This window comes from Poecilia mexicana, unplaced genomic scaffold (assembly GCF_051168715.1).
Source record: "Poecilia mexicana isolate PSO_F unplaced genomic scaffold, ASM5116871v1 scaffold_12, whole genome shotgun sequence".
Classification (NCBI taxonomy): Eukaryota; Metazoa; Chordata; class Actinopteri; order Cyprinodontiformes; family Poeciliidae; genus Poecilia; species Poecilia mexicana.
The window spans coordinates 26,841,447-26,858,031 of NW_028263381.1; the positions used below are offsets into that span (position 1 = coordinate 26,841,447).

Here is a 16,585-nt window from a genome sequence, read left to right on the forward strand (position 1 = left end):
CCTTCTTCACCAGATGGAAACAAGATGGAGGCGTCAGATTTTAGCGGTTGGAGGATTTCTCTTTAGTCTTTGGCTAGCATATTAGCTTTGGTTGGATTTACCCAGAATCCCCTGCGCTGTAGTCCACTTCCTGTATACCATGGAAGAGTTCATGCTTGTGAACAGGTCAGAGTTCGGTTAGCGTTCACATCAGAACTGGACTTTCTTGATAAATGGACTGGAGTTCCTTTCTGGTTCTGGGAACTTCAGTTTCCCCAGATCCTCTGAACTGGACTGGACCGGGTCTGGACCAGAATCTGATCCTGTTTGGTGCTAAATGATTATCTTCAGAGCATGAGGTCTGAAAACAGACTGTGTGTGTTTGGATCTGTCACAGCCGGAGTAATTACTGTAACTATAGGTGGAGCAGCAGAACACACACACACACACACACACACACACACACACACACACACACACACATACTTGTATTAGGTGAAACGTGAGGACCATTTTTAGCGAGTGACTAGGTGGTTACGCGTGGGGACTCAACTTTCTAAATGAGCTAAAGACTCCATTTTAGGTTTGGATTTTTTTTAGGGACATTGGAACATGAAATATCATCTTTAACATAAAAATTTATAAAGTTTAGAAAATCAAAAATCTGTCAGGTTTTGGGTGCACGTGGGGACTTGTCCTTCACCAACTACCACCAGGTGGCACTGTGTAATTTTTGTGAACACAGTTTGTTAAATATGAGCAATCCTAGTTGTTTTAAGTCAATAAACTGCATTATATTAGATTTGTTTTTGTTTAATGTTATTTTAAGTTCCTGGTAACCTGCTTAAAGCCAACCATCAATATTGGACTGCATTTTCAGGTTGTATGTGAACCATTTTATTACACAATTTCCAGATATACGTAGTACAATTCAACATGGATATACATATATGAAATGGATTCATTGATTTGCATCCATAAACATTAACATACACACTTCCTCTTCTATGAAAGTATGCATACATACTTGGATTACAAAACTTGACTGCAGCTGTCTCAGAACTTCAAAACTGGCAGAAACTTCAAACAGATCCAGATACCAAAAAAGTCAACGCTTACCTTCTTTTGAAAGTCTCTCGTTTTAACGCATCTATGCGATTTTTCACATAGAATTTAACCCCTTGCCATGTCCTGTCCTTGAGGGCCACTGGTGAGGTTTCAATGCACTTCATACAGTCATGGCCAAAAGTTTTGAGAATGATTCAAATGTTAATTTTTACAAAGTCTACTGCTTCAGTTTTTATAATGGCAATTTGCATGTACTCCAGAATGTTATAAAGAGTGATCAGCTTAACAGCAATATTTGATTTTGGGTCCATGGCCTGGAAACTCCCCAGATCTTAATCCCATTGAAAACTTGTGGTCAATCATCAAGAGATGGGTGGACAAACAAAAACCTAGCAATTCTGACAAAATGCAAGCATTGATTGTGCAAGAATGGACTGCTATCAGTCAGGATTTAGTCCAGAAGTTGATTGAGAGCATGCCAGGGAGAATTGCAGAGGTTCTGAAGAAGAGGGGTCAACACTGCAAATACTAACTTGCTGCATTAACTCATTCTGTCAGTAAAAGCTTTTGTTACTCATAATATGATTGCAATTGTATTTCTGTATGTGATGAAAACATCTGACACATGAAAACCAGAGGGCAACAGTTAATGTGAAAATATAATATTTGTGTCATTCTCAAAACTTTTGGCCATGACTGTACACTGGGCTTTCTCAGGAACCTTTCCAGATTCAATACAGTCCATGAGCGTTTTCTCCACCGCCTGAATTTCTTCTTGGCTCCACTTGAGTCTCTTCTTTTGTGGTGGGCCTGAAAAATAATTAGGGGCACATAAGTGTTCTTCAATGAAAAAAGGTTTCAGTCTGTGTGACAGGGCAAGTTATAAAGCTATCACAAAAACATTTTTCAATCACAGCTGTAGTAAAGTATTTAATATTAAAGGGTCAGTTGTCAGCTGTAATAGTTGCCACTGATGAAGCTGACAACTAGTAATGAGTGAAAACATTAATCTCACCAGTCCTTAAAAAAGCATCAGCAGGTACCCTGCCAGCATGCCTAGGTGGGCCCCATGTGGGGGAAAGGAGGGCTGATATATGGGTCCCATATGGGTTTGTCTGCGGGTTCCACAATGGCCCGGCATGGGTTTGCCCATGTAGGGCCCATGTAGGGCCACAGCCCACATGGGCCCTACATGCCCTATATGGTGGTGGCCCACATGGGTTTGCCCATGTATGGCCCATGTGGGCTGTGGCCCTACATGGGCAAACCCATGTGGGGCCATCATGGAACCCGCGGACAAACCCACATGGTCTGCCCTCCTTTTCCCCACATGGGGCCCACCTAGGCATGCTGGCAGAGATGTGAATTATGGCATAAAAACAGAATCCGACGCTGAACAGTGAAAAATGAACACATGATGTGAAACATGATGATTAGGCAGCGCAGCAGGTGATGAGTGAAGATTACTGAGCATCAATAAATGATAAAATAAATCTAGAAACAGAAAAGAAACTAAAGTGGACATAGCAATAAACCAAGAGAGGACAATACTAATCAAAGGAAACTAAATGGAAATGAATGAAGAACAAAATGCAAGAATAAACTAAGAAACTAAAGTAAATACAGAGGAATAAACTGGTATGGCAAGGCCTTTCGAGCAATAATTAATACAGAGGACTGTATGGCAAGAATAAACAGACACTATTTCCAGATAAAAGGTAAAATAATATTGTTGAAGTGCCATGGGTTTGTTGAGACCACATCTAATACTGAGAATAAATATATCTTACAGACCATAACAGTAAATAACTTATCACTTATTTATGTTTTTAATTATATTTGATATATTTATTTCTTCAATATTATTTTTCATGTCAGTGTTAATGTCATGGTGGTGTTCAGTGACTCCATGACACTTTCAGTTTGACTCATTAGGATTTGATGAAGAACCAGATTTGTTCTTTGTAATTTCTGTTCAGTAAAACTATTAATCTATAATCAATAGACAGGTCTATATAAAGAAATAATCCATATTTCTGTCTCATATTTGTGTGGCATTAAAAGGAACTTTTGTTTTTCCACTAAAAGCTCTGGTTTGCACAGTAAATGCCATTTGGGTGAAATTTTATGGATGATGCTCTGATGTCCCATTCTCCTGAAGGCAGCACAGAGCTGCACCACAAGAAACTGACAAACACTGAACAGAAGAAGAGCTATGATTAATGTAGTTACAGTTCTATCCATGTTTTAATGCTGCAGAGTTCAGTTGGTTTGCAAATAGTCCAAAGTTTAAACTGGCATGTTGTTCATCTTTTATCTCCTCATTTTGTGGAATATTTAACAACTAGAAAATGGCACAAAATAATAATATTTTTTCCACTCTGATTGGCTGCTGTTAGGCCTACCGATGTTAACCTGAATGTTCATTGCATTTTTCTTAGACGCCTGTGAAAATAATTTCTATTCCCATGACTTTTTGTTCTCTGGGAAATTATTTCTGATGATAAATACAGAAACAAGCATAAACATCAAAACATCTACAATCATCAGTTAAAAAAAAGTGTGATACTATGATATTTATAGATAAACTTACAATCAGTTCTTGTGAGCTCAGGCACGCTCATGTCCCGTACTTCAGCTGGTGTTGGACCAAGGATGACGGTATCGTCGCTCTCATCGGATGACTGTTTCAACTCCTAAAAATTGACAAGTTTAACAGTAAAATGCCTAAATTAGCTGTTACAACTTAATACAGAGCTACAGAGTCAACTTCAACTTCATGAAGGTATTTAGAAATCCCAAATATGTCACATATTAACAGCATCAAAAGTGTACAGGCTCCATCAGATTACACTGGAGATTCTGCATTTCATGGTGCATAATATGAAAACACAGCACTTAACAGAGGGGGTGGGAGGACAAATAAAGCAAAAGCCTTACTTATATATTTAATACTAACCATGAAGTGATCCACCCGGATCTGTCACAAATACACCAAAAGCTAATATTCTGCTGTGTCCAAATTTGACAGTTAAAAATCAGACACCCACACAGGAGTTAGGTACTGACCGCAGCAAATTACATTTGGACTATGATATCCATTTTCACCTAATCTGACCTATTAACTGTAGGTTAAATGACACAAACTATGCACATTGATTTTATACTTCAACATGCAGGGTTTCCCCCAGAAAACTTGCTAAGCCCGGTGGTCGGGTGCCCAGGTGGTCCACCGTGTTTTTTGTATTAAAAGATGTTAAGTTGACAATAAAAGTAAAAATATCACTGGGTAATTATGTTATGGGAAAACATCATCATTGAACTGCTATATAAACCCACAACTAGTCTTAAAAACAACTAATCAAAAAATACAATTAAAATGAATATCAATTCTGTCCACTTCTGTTAAATCCAAATTAAGTCAGCAGCTCCATTGGGCCCCCAGAGCTTCAGGGGCCCCATAAAAGCTAATATTTTAACACAGACCACCATTTGTTTATTGAGATTATCATTGCTGCTAAATTTGACATAATGGTTTCAGCATACATAAATTAAAAGGCTTTAAATTATTTGACATTTATATGCAAGACAGTGGTTCTTAACCTTTTTTGAGGTACCAAACCCACCAGTTTCATATGCGCATTCACTGAACCCTCCTGCAGTGATAAATAAAATATGATTTCCCCAACTAGAAGAACAACTAAAGGAACAACTAGACTGTTACTAAATAAAATTAGCAAAGCTATAAGAAGTCAATAACAGATGAATGTATAAAGGAAAGCAGTTGAACTGGGTCCTACCAAAACATCTCCCGCTGTCAGAGATGACAACACAAATCTTTATTTCTTTGGATATTTAGAAACAACTGGCATTTGAAATAAAATAACTGCAGGAAAGATGTGTTGAGCCTTTTCTTTGTTTAAGAAAAACCTGACTGTGTACTCTTAAATCAAACATTAACTGATATTGTGTTAGCTTCTTCTAATCTAGGCAATTAAAATCAGGTAAATCCTCTTTCACACCTCCAGGGGCAGATCTACTGGGGTGGCATGGGGAGGCAGTTGCCACCCCATGTTTTTGTTTTTTGACAGATTTCTGCTTGTCCTGCATTGGGATAAAATTATTTTCTGGACACAATGATTTTCTGGACACAATGAGTCACAAAGCGATTAGTCCAATCCAGTAATACAAATCAATTAGTAGCAGTATGAAATACATAAAAATAATTAACTATACTATATTAAGAAATTTTATTTAATCCTCAGTGCTACATGAAGCTCATTTTGAAACAATGCAAGTTAAAAACAGATTAAGTCCAATGTTAGGTCTGTGTAAGCCAAATGTGAGAGTGAGACATATCTATCTATTAGAGGTGTGCCGATCAATCGGCCATCGATCATAATCGGCCGATTTCCGTGAAAAAGTGTATGATCGGTGATCGCCGATCACGGTATTGGCACATCTCTATCTAGATTCATACTTAGATACTGGCATATGCTGCCACCCCTGAAAAAATCCCTGCCCTCCTCTTGTCACCCCATAAATATTTTGCTAGATCCGCCCCTGCACACCTCCCTTCTCTTACCTGTGCGGTTATGCACAGGTTACATTAATTTAGCTGAAACAGTTATGCAAAAACAATTTAAAAGTGGGAAAAACACTGTGGGCTAATGCATCTTTCCCTGAGATAATTCACCTTTTAAACTGGAACAGCCGTCACTCCCATCACTGGATCTGCATCTCTGGTTGGGATTTTCCTGGAAACCCCCCCCCCCAAACATTCAATGATTATAAATGTGTCAAAGCCCTGAAATTCATTTTAACAAAGCAGATTCACTCTCTTCCCCTCAACTAAAGTTATGATGCTGAAGTTAGTTTCTAATTCACAGCTCTTCCCCAAATATCCCAACCTTTATTATTCTAAAGAGAATGTAGTCTGGTGTAATGTGCCCTGAAGGCCCCCCTCCCAGCAGAATCAACCTTTACCCACAAGGTATCCATTTACTTCAGCCTCGTGTTTTAGATCCTCATGTCTATCGTCTCTCCATTCAAAACACATGCAAAAAAGCAAAAACCCTCTTCAATCACACAAGCAGGGTGACTGAAAATAGTGCATATTTCATTATTTCTGCTTTATGAGGTTTGCAATTTGCTAACTTAGCTTTTTATATTTTGCATTTGAGTTATTTTTTGAGCAGTCATATTTTAATAACATATTTTTTAGGTTATCACTTTTATTTTTCTTGTAAGACTGCACATCAATAAATTGAAAATAAAACATGCATGTTTCTTATTAGCTGTACTAGGCTAATGTAAGCTAGCCATCCAAGTGAAGCACAATTGAAACAGTTTTTACAGATCAACACGTTTAAACAGCATTTAAAAGTATATCTGACCGAGTGATATAATGGATAAAAACTAGGAGTCCATTAAGATAACTATAATCTTACCATTTTTTTAGCTCATTCCTCGTCATATGTCGCTCCTCATTCCTCGGATGTGTTAGCATGAATCCCCTCCTTCGGTGTGCAGTAGTCAAAAAGGAGCGCTTGATTTTTCCTCCGGCACACGCCGGAGTTTCTGCTTGGTTGCAAAAAGCATTGAGCTGAGGTTGACGGCCCAGCCCTGTGTTAATAACTAATGACACCTTAACTTTGGCGTCACAACTTTCCCGCGCCATCAATTAAGTTTTAAAACTATGAAATTAATAAGTTACATTTTATTATCTCCCACAGTAATGCTTCAGGAGACAAAATTATTCTTTGTAATGGAAATTTTGTAGGTTCAACACCAGTCAATTCTGCAAAGTTTGAGAGCAAGTTATGGAGGAATGTTGAGGGGGGATGGGCATGGGTGAGGTGGGGACGTCAAATCTCAGGAAGTGTGTGAGATGGCAGCCATTACAGAGAGACTGGGGATAGAGGCTATAGCATATCAGAAAAACAAGATGTGGAAAAATAAATATATAAATTAGGAAAGTTGAAAGAAAGTGACTGAAGAAATGTGAGCCAGTCAACTTGTTTGATTAGCATACTGATTTTGTTATTTTCCCACCGTTCTTTATCTTCAACCAAGCATGTTGAGGGGGATGGGCATGGGTGAGGTGGGGACGTCAAATCTCAGGAAGTGTGTGAGATGGCAGCCATTACAGAGAGACTGGGGATAGAGGCTATAGCATATCAGAAAAACAGGATGTGGAAAAATAAATATATAAATTAGGAAAGTTGAAAGAAAGTGAAGAAATGTGAGGTGGTCAACCTGTTTGATTAGCATACTGATTTTTTTTATTCTCCAACCATTCTTTATCTTCAACCAAGCATGTTGAGGGGGGATGGGCATGGGTGAGATGGGGACGTCAAATCTCAGGAAGTGTGTGAGATGGCAGCCATTACAGAGAAACTGGGTAGATGGCTATAGTACATAAGAAAAACTATATGAGGAAATGTGAGCCAGTCAACCTGCTTGAGTTGCATGCGGATTCTTTATTTCTCTTCTCCCACCATTCTTTATTGTCAACCAAGCATTTTCCTTAAAAAGTTCAAACATGCTATACTTTATAGTTCAGCATGTTTCCCTCCAGGCCATGGAGGGAATGTTGAGGGGGGATGGGCATGGGTGAGGTGGGGACGTCAAATTTCAGGATGTGTGTGAGATGGCAGCCATTACAGAGAAATTGGGTGGAGGCCTATTGTAGATAAGGAAAACTATATGTGGATAAATATGTGGATAAGATTATACTATTATACTATTATTATACTACTATATATTACTATTATTATACTACATGTGGATAAATATGTGGATAAGATTTTTATTTCTGTTAAATTTTGTATGGGTAAGTCACTTAAAATGATGGACAACACTGCATAACCTTTACATAAAACAAAGAGCAAATAAAGGATTGTGTTCAGCAGAAAGCTTCTGCACTTAATGCACCTAATACTGTCATTTCTACTAAGCAGGCCTAAACATGACCTGTTTGACTTGACTAATGAACATGGAGTGAAATACTTTCTCTTTAGGAATTATTCAATTAGTTTTAATTCAATTTCCAGACATAGAACTGCTATGTTTACCATTTTATTAAGATTCCTGTTTCTTTCAGTCATACCATTCCCCTAGCACACAATGGGATAGAACAGTACCCCATTCCTAGAACTGTTTGATAGAACGTCAGACTTGTCGCATGAAGAATCAGAATCACTTTTATTGCTATTGCTAGTATACAGGGTCATGTGTTAGGAAATTGCTTTGATATATTGATGCAAAATATGACTAAAAAGTAAAAATATGTATGCATGTGCAGAATAGCAGGTAGATAAAGTGGCAGTGTTATGCAACATTCAATTATCTATTGTTAACAGTCTAATGGCTGAGGTAAAGAAGCTGTTCTTGAGAAGTGTTAGTTGCAATCCAACCTGCACGACCTACATCCCTGAAGTACAGGTCATGTAAATGTTGGAGGTTGCACCCAATCACCTTTTCATCAGTATGCATGATGTGTTGTAATCTAGGTTTGTCCTTGGTTGTGGTTCCATTGTACCCAGTGACAGAGGTGGTGAGGACGGACTTGATGATGGCTGTGTTAAACTGCACCAACACTCAATTGGCAGTTTGAGTTCTCTCAGCTGCCATAGCTAGAACAACTTGTTCTGGGCCTTTATGATAAAGGAGCTGATGGTTGGCTCCCACTTGAAGTCCTGGATGATGGTGATGTCCAGGAAGCAGAATGAGTCCAAATTGGAGATAGAAAGGACTCTGAGAGGGGATGATGGGTCTGTGACTTTCCTAAGTCCATCATTAACTCCACTGTCTTCTGGGTATTGAGCTTGAAGTAGCTGCACCAAGCCACCACCTCTAGTGTGACCCTTTTTTATTTTAGTTTCCAACTCCTTTATCCATGGAGGGTATTCTCTCTGTGTTATGGCCACTCTTCCATCACAAAGGTCCAGAAAACAAAAATGCCAGAGTAGTCCTTCAGGAGAAGGTTTTTGACTCACTCAAAAACAATAAAAAGCACTCACGGAGACTTTTCCTGTGTCAAAGGAGTTTCTTTTACTTATAAAAATAACAAAAAATAATCTCCGAGTTGACTTCAAATAAAACGTTAATTTGCGGTACAAAAACTCTGTTTCACTCCTCACTCCTTCACCCAACAATCAGATCAGCCCCAACAGCTGCTTCTGCCTGTTAATCACTGCAGGAGGAGGGTCTAAGCAAAACAAATAAATACATAAATAAATAAATAAATAAATATACAACAATAGAGGTACAATACAACTGGAGGTGGGGCACAATGGTGAGCGCCTGGTGGCCGGGCTTTTACCCACGGAGCCCGGCCGGGCTCAGCCCGAAGAGGAGACGTGGGTCCCCCTTCCAATGGGCTCACCACCTGTCGGAGGGGCCAAAGGGGTCGGGTACAATGTGTAATGGGCGGCGGCCGAAGGAGGGGACCCTGGCGGTCTGATCCTCGGCTGCAGAAGCTGGCTCTTGGGACGTGGAACGTCACTTCTCTGGTGGGGAAGGAACAGGTGCCAGTGTGCGAGGCTGAGAGGTTCTGGGTAGAACCTCTCAGCTTGAAGTAGCTGAGAGGTTACTCGAAAGGGTAGCCTCCTTCCGCCTACGGGTGGGGGTAAGAGTTCTGACTGTTGTATGTGCTTATGGGCCGAACAACAGTTCAGATTACCCACCCTTCTTGGAGTCCTTAGAGGGGGTACTGGAGAGTGCCCCTCCTGGGGACTCCCTTGTTCTGCTGGGGGACTTCAACGCTCACGTGGGCAATGACGGTGAGACCTGGAGGGGCGTGGTTGGGAGGAACGGCCCCCCCAATCTGAACTTGAGTGGTGTTCTGTTATTGGACTTCTGTGCTCGTCACGGATTGTCCATCATGAACACCATGTTAAAGCATAAGGGTGTCCATATGTGCACTTGGCACCAGGACACCCTAGGCCGCAGGTTGGATGATCGATTTTGTCGTCGTTTCATCGGATCTGCGGCCGTATGTCTTGGACACTCGGGTGAAGAGAGGTGCGGAGCTGTCCACTGACCACTACCTGGTGGTGAGTTGGCTCCGGTGGTGGGGGAGGAAGCCGGTCAGATCTGGCAGGCCCAAACGTGTAGTGAGGGTCTGCTGGGAACGTCTGGCGGAGTCCCCTGTGAGACGGAGCTTTAACTCTCATCTCTGGCAGAACTTCGAACACGTTCCGGGGGAGGTAGGGGACATTGAGTCTGAGTGGACCATGTTCCGTGCCTCAATTGCCGAGGCGGCTTATCGGAGCTGTGGCCGCAAAGGTTGTTGGTGCCTGTCGCAGCGGCAACCCTCGAACCCGTTGGTGGACGCCTTCGGTGAGCGATGCTGTCAAGGAGTCCTATCGGGCCTTTTTGGCCTGTGGGACTCCAGAAGCAGCTGATGGGTACTGGCGGGTGAAGTGGCATGTGGCTCAGGTGGTCGCTGAGGCAAAAACTTGGGCATGGGAGGAGTTTGGAGAGGCCATGGAGAAAGACTTCCGTACGGCTTCGAGGCGATTCTGGTCCACCATCCGGCGTCTCAGGAGGGGGAAGCAGTGCAGCACCAACACTGTTTATAGTGGGGGCGGTGTGCTGCTGACCCCGTCCCATCAACTCGGGCCGTGGGCCGTTGGGCGGAATACTTCGAAGACCTCCTCAATCCCACCAACATGCCTTCTGTTGAGGAAGCTGAGCCTGGGGACTCTGGGTCGGGCTCTCCAATCTCTGGGGACGAGGTCGCCGAGGTGGTCAAAAAGCTCCTCGGTGGCAGGGCCCCGGGGGTGGATGAGATCCGCCCGGAGTTCCTTAAGGCTCTGGATGTTGTAGGGTTGTGTTGGCTCACGCGTCTCTGCAATATCGCATGGACATCGGGGGCAGTTCCCCTGGATTGGCAGACTGGGGTGGTGGTCCCCCTGTTCAAAAAGGGGGACTGGAGGGTGTGCTCCAATTACAGAGGGGTCACACTCTTAAGCCTCCCTGGTAAGGTCTATTCAGGGGTTCTGGAGAGGAGGGTCCGTCGGATAGTCGAACCACGGATTCAGGAAGAGCAGTGTGGTTTTCGTCCTGGTCGTGGAACACTGGACCAGCTCTACACCCTCAGTAGGGTCCTGGAGGGTTCTCTGTTGCCACTGATCAGAGGCAAACAATCTACATAAGTTACTTTTAATGGTTTTGATAACCTCATCAGAATAATGTTTCTGGTTGTCGGCAGCAGTGATACTGAACCAAAGAGGTGAAATTTTATCCTGTAAACCTCAAGAGGTTTACTAATGTCCCCTTCTGGCCACCACAGAAACCTCAGAAAGTCCCTGTCCTTTTCATCAACATAAACTTGATAAAACATTGCCTCAATGTCTGCCATAACAGTGATTGCTTCTTGGCGAAACCTTAACAGTACCCCAATCAGGGTGTTTGTTAAATCAGGACCTTGGAGATGTTTCTTGTTCAGAGAGGTTCCTTGAAATGAGGATGTGCAGTCAAACACCACCCTCAGTATGTTCTTTCGCTTATGGTAAACGCCATGATGCGGAATGTGCCAGACATGTCCATTCTCCCTAGTGACTTTGGTGCTGCTTGGCTGAAATATGTGGAATTTAGAGCCAAATGAATGGCAATGGCTTGCTATATTGTGTGGGCATGGGGAAGTCACCTTCCAGTGTAAACTTGTTGAGCTTTAAAGCAAGTAAGACCAATTTTTCTGGTATCTGCCTCAGTATCATCTTGATTAGATCAAGGGAGTCAGAAATGGAACTTTCAAAGGAAAAAAACAGACTTCTTGTTCTGATAGGGTGTGCATTTATGTCATCATATGACCAAATAGTATCATTTGGCATACCACATGGATCACTCATTGTTTGGTATAAATCAGTCTTTCTTTAAGAAAGTTATAGATTTTCCAAATTTATGGTATGAAGCTCAAAGTTAAGGCCTGGCCATGCCCCTTTAACATCCACAAAAACAAAAAAAAAATTGATAATCATTACTCCCCAACACCTTAATGCAGTGGTTCTTAATCTTTTTTGAGGTACCAAATCCATCAAATTCATATGCGCACTCGCTGAACCCTTATGTAGTGATAAACAAAATTATTTTTTTCAAAATTCAAGACATAGGGGGTGACCCAATTAGAGTCTATTTGGGTCACCCCAAGATCACTAAGTCTTCTTCAAAGGTAGAGTCTCTGATAACAGTTCTTCAAAATATAGTCAGTGTTTTCAGTTGAGCTGACTGTCCAGGAACGACCCAAGGTATTTAAAATTTGCCACAATTTCAACAGGTTGACCATCGAGAGAAACTGGATCCACTTTAAGGTCTTGTTTAGATCAAATAATTAGCTCTACATTCTTAAGAGAATGAAAAATTAATAATAAATAAAGACTTTGCAGTATTCTGATTTAGTAATGTAATCCTTCTAGTGCAGGCTCCCAATCTGCCTCTGCGCGAAAGAACGCACACCTTTAATATGTCCTGAGACGCAGGCGGAGTGTCAGGGTCAGACATTGTTAATGATCACACAATCCCTTCACTTTCAAATAAGTTCATCCATAAACATCCTTTTTTGTTGCAATTCTTTTCCAAAATCCACAACTTTGCTTTCTGTGGCGATTGATTGTTTCTCTGCAGCGCAGCTGCACTTTCATTCATAAACTCAATCAGCTGATTTTACTCACTGCCCGCTGGCTGCTTTCTTTGTTCTTCTGTGAGTGATCGGCTGGATCCCACAACTTTGTGCTTTTCTTCAAGTCGTCGGTGAAGGTTTTTGTACTTGTTATGGCCACTCTTGCATCACAAAGGTCCAGAAAACAAAAATACCAGAGTAGTCCCTCAGGAGGAGGTTTTCGACTCATTCAAAAACAATAAAAAGCACTTGGGGAGACTTTTCCTGTTTCAAAGGAGTTTCTTTTGCTTATAAAAATAACAAAAAATAATCTCTGAGTTGACTTAAAATAAAACGTTAATTTGCGGTACAAAAACAATTTCACTCCTCACTCCTTCACCCAATAATCAGATCAGCTCCAACAGCTGCTTCTGCCTGTTAATCACTGCAGGAGGCTGACTGAGTAATTATGTTACCACCCCCATGCCACTAGAGGCAGTAGCAACCCCGAAAAGAATTTGGTACAGAATTTGGTAAAAACTGTGAGCTTTGCTGAAGTAAGAAAAGACACAAGTTCAAATTCATGCTGAGAAGTGGAGCTTCTTCAATCAGTGCGGCAGAGGCTCCACTGAACCCCTGAGACCGACTGATCAAACCCCTGGGGTTCGAATGAACTCACGTTAAGAACCACTGCCTTAATGTCATATTGACCAAATTTGAAGATAGCTCAGAATCTGTAGGAGTTTGTTGAAGTTCGACATGTATGAAAAGTCAAAAATGCCAAAAAATTTGACCCAAAATGGCAACATTTCCTCCAAAAGGCTTTTTTTCTTGTTTCAGTGGGTCCTACCGATGTACCAAATTTCAGCTCTTTACTATTTGCCAGTTAACTTGAGTTTCAATAGTGTGTGTGCGCTTAGCTTCTCAAAGCTAAGAGCGCAGCTTTGAGCTAAGCTGCTTATTTAATATTTATAATAATAAATAATAAATTTATTTATTACAATAAATTTATTATTATTTATTGTAATAAATTTTATTTAATTTATTGCAATAAATTAAATAAAAAAGTAAATACTGGTAAACTTCACTTTAAATTGCAATAAAATAAATTAAATGAAAAATACTCCATTAATCCCACAATGTAAAAAAATAAGTTAAAAATATTACATTTTTACAGTTAAAGTTTAATTTCACCGATAAATTGCAAAACCTCTGACCGACCAATAGAGGGAGCTAGAGAGTGAGCAGATGGTGACGCACTGTTCCGGAACACCTAGCCTAATGGGGACTGCAATAATCTGTGTGACCACTAGGGGCGGTTCCCTTATACACACACACACATTTTGTCTTGGAATGGAATTCGTGGGGACTTCCTGGAAAACTTCACCAGGCATGTTTATACACCATTTTCTACTTGAAAATGGGGTTGTGCCGGTGGGGACCTCAAATTTGGTCCCCACGTGTCATCAGGTCCCCACGTGTATGCACAGAGTCAGGCTGAAGTCCCCACGCGGCAGGTAAAACAAGTACACACACACACACACACACACACACACACACACACAGCCAGTCTACGGGGAGATGACTGATGGAACAAGTGAAAGCCAACAGAACTGTTCTGGTATTTTACTGATGTTTTTATGTTTTTATAAACACACTGAAACAATTCATACTGTTAGCTTTAAGTCTGGACTTTGACTAGGCCATTCTACACATAACAAGAACTTCTGAACGGTGTTAGCTTCTGGGTGGACCAACAGACGATGTTACAAAACATGTGAAGAACCTTTGACTTCCAGAATGTTTTTAACCGTATTAACTTAAATGTTAAACCCATCGTCTGATTTTAGTCGGCCAGGAGGTCATTAGGGTTTTTCTGAAGTTTCTCCAACAGCAGATCAGCTGGATGGATGATTGGTCAGTCATTTTATGCTAGCTACGGTATGCTAGCTATGATTTTCGCAGCATATTTTCCTCCACCTGAGCTGCAGCTCTCTGCAGCTCCTCCAGACTCAACATGACCTCATTTTGCTTTTAGTTTATTTCAGTTTCAACTTTAATCTGCAGGAAATTCAGGATTTTTTCTAGTGGATTGTTTCATTATTCTGAATCAGGTCAGTCCTACAAAAATTGGGCCAAATTATTCTGATTGATTTTTCCTCCAAACTTCATTTTTACATCTTTAAGAGTCACTTCCTCCTCATTTCCAGGTGTGAAGACGCTTCAGGTTCTGACTGGTTGGTTTTCCTCCAAGCAGAAAGACTCAAACATCTGAAAGTCATCAGCGGTGCTGACATCACTGCAGCCAGCAGGCGGTGACATCACTGCAGCCAGCAGGCGGTGACATCACTGCAGCCAGCAGGCGGTGACATCACTGCAGCCAGCAGGCGGTGACATCACTGCAGCAGGCGGTGACATCACTGCAGCCAGCAGGCGGTGACATCACTGCAGCAGGCGGTGACATCACTGCAGCCAGCAGGCGGTGACATCACTGCAGCCAGCAGGCGGTGACATCACTGCAGCCAGCAGGCGGTGACATCACTGCAGCAGGCGGTGACATCACTGCAGCCAGCAGGCGGTGACATCACTGCAGCAGGCGGTGACATCACTGCAGCCAGCAGGCGGTGACATCACTGCAGCCAGCAGGCGGTGACATCACTGCAGCCAGCAGGCGGTGACATCACTGCAGCAGGCGGTGACATCACTGCAGCCAGCAGGCGGTGACATCACTGCAGCAGGCGGTGACATCACTGCAGCCAGCAGGCGGTGACATCACTGCAGCCAGCAGGCGGTGACATCACTGCAGCCAGCAGGCGGTGACATCACTGCAGCCAGCAGGCGGTGACATCACTGCAGCAGGCGGTGACATCACTGCAGCCAGCAGGCGGTGACATCACTGCAGCAGGCGGTGACATCACTGCAGCCAGCAGGCGGTGACATCACTGCAGCCAGCAGGCGGTGACATCACTGCAGCCAGCAGGCGGTGACATCACTCCAGTGACACCGAGCGGCTCAGGACACGGAGAGGAGAGTTGAGGTTTCGCTTCGGCAGCGACTTCAGAGAATAAACATCCAAACTCAGAGAAGTTTGATGTGGAGGGGAACCAGGAGGGACAACTGAAAGCTGCTCAGAGGAGGAGGAGGATGAGGATGAAAAGGAGGAAGAGGAGGATGAGGATGATGAGGAGGAAGAGGAGGATGAAAAGGAGGAAGAGGATGATGAAAAGGAGGAAGAGGAGGATGAGGATGAAAAGGAGGAAGAGGAGGAAGAGGATGATGAAAAGGAGGAAGAGGAGGATGAGGAGGAAGAGGAGGATGAAAAGGAGGAAGAGGAGGATGAGGATGATGAGGAGGAAGAGGAGGATGAAAAGGAGGAAGAGGAGGAGGAGGATCTTCCTCAGCCTGTTTGGATCGAATCAGTTTGTTGTGATTCAGACGACTCAGAACTCGTCCGTCTGAGTCGAGTTCTGATATTTTCTCCCCAAATCTACAAACATTTCATTAAAAATCCTCAATATTCTGAACATGTTTCTATTTTTCTGCTTCTGAATCATTTAAAATAATTTATTTCTCCCAAACAGAAGAAAATAAAATATCATTTCCTGGGCTGCACAGTGGTTCAGTGGTAGAGCTGCTGCTTTGCAGCAAGAAGATCCTGGGTTCGATTCCCAGCCTGGGTCTTTCTGCATGGAGTCTCCATGTCGTCCCTCTTCATTGTCCCTAGGGGTGTGTGTGTGTGTGTGTGTGTGTGAGCGCATGGTGTTTCCTCTCAGAGCTGCTGCTGATGCTGCAGGTTTCACTCTGAAGCTCCTCTTTGGTCAGATATGATGGAGACGACTCTCTGAACTTCCTTCTGCTCTGGGATTTGGGGTCAAAGTTCAAGTATTAATTTGGATTTTGAGATGCTAACTAGCCGCTCCAAGTTGTAAACCA

At 42.4% G+C, this 16,585-nt stretch overlaps 1 long non-coding RNA gene across 1 annotated transcript; it reads right to left on the bottom strand.

Moving 5' to 3' along the window:
- Positions 1–852: 852 nt before the first annotated feature.
- On the bottom strand, positions 853–9,318 carry LOC148156296 (uncharacterized). The gene is made up of 3 exons (XR_015764938.1): positions 5,744–9,318; positions 3,641–3,743; positions 853–1,857 (listed from the first exon to the last, which is right to left on the bottom strand). It is a non-coding gene; the product is annotated as an uncharacterized LOC148156296 (long non-coding RNA).
- Positions 9,319–16,585: the final 7,267 nt, after the last annotated feature.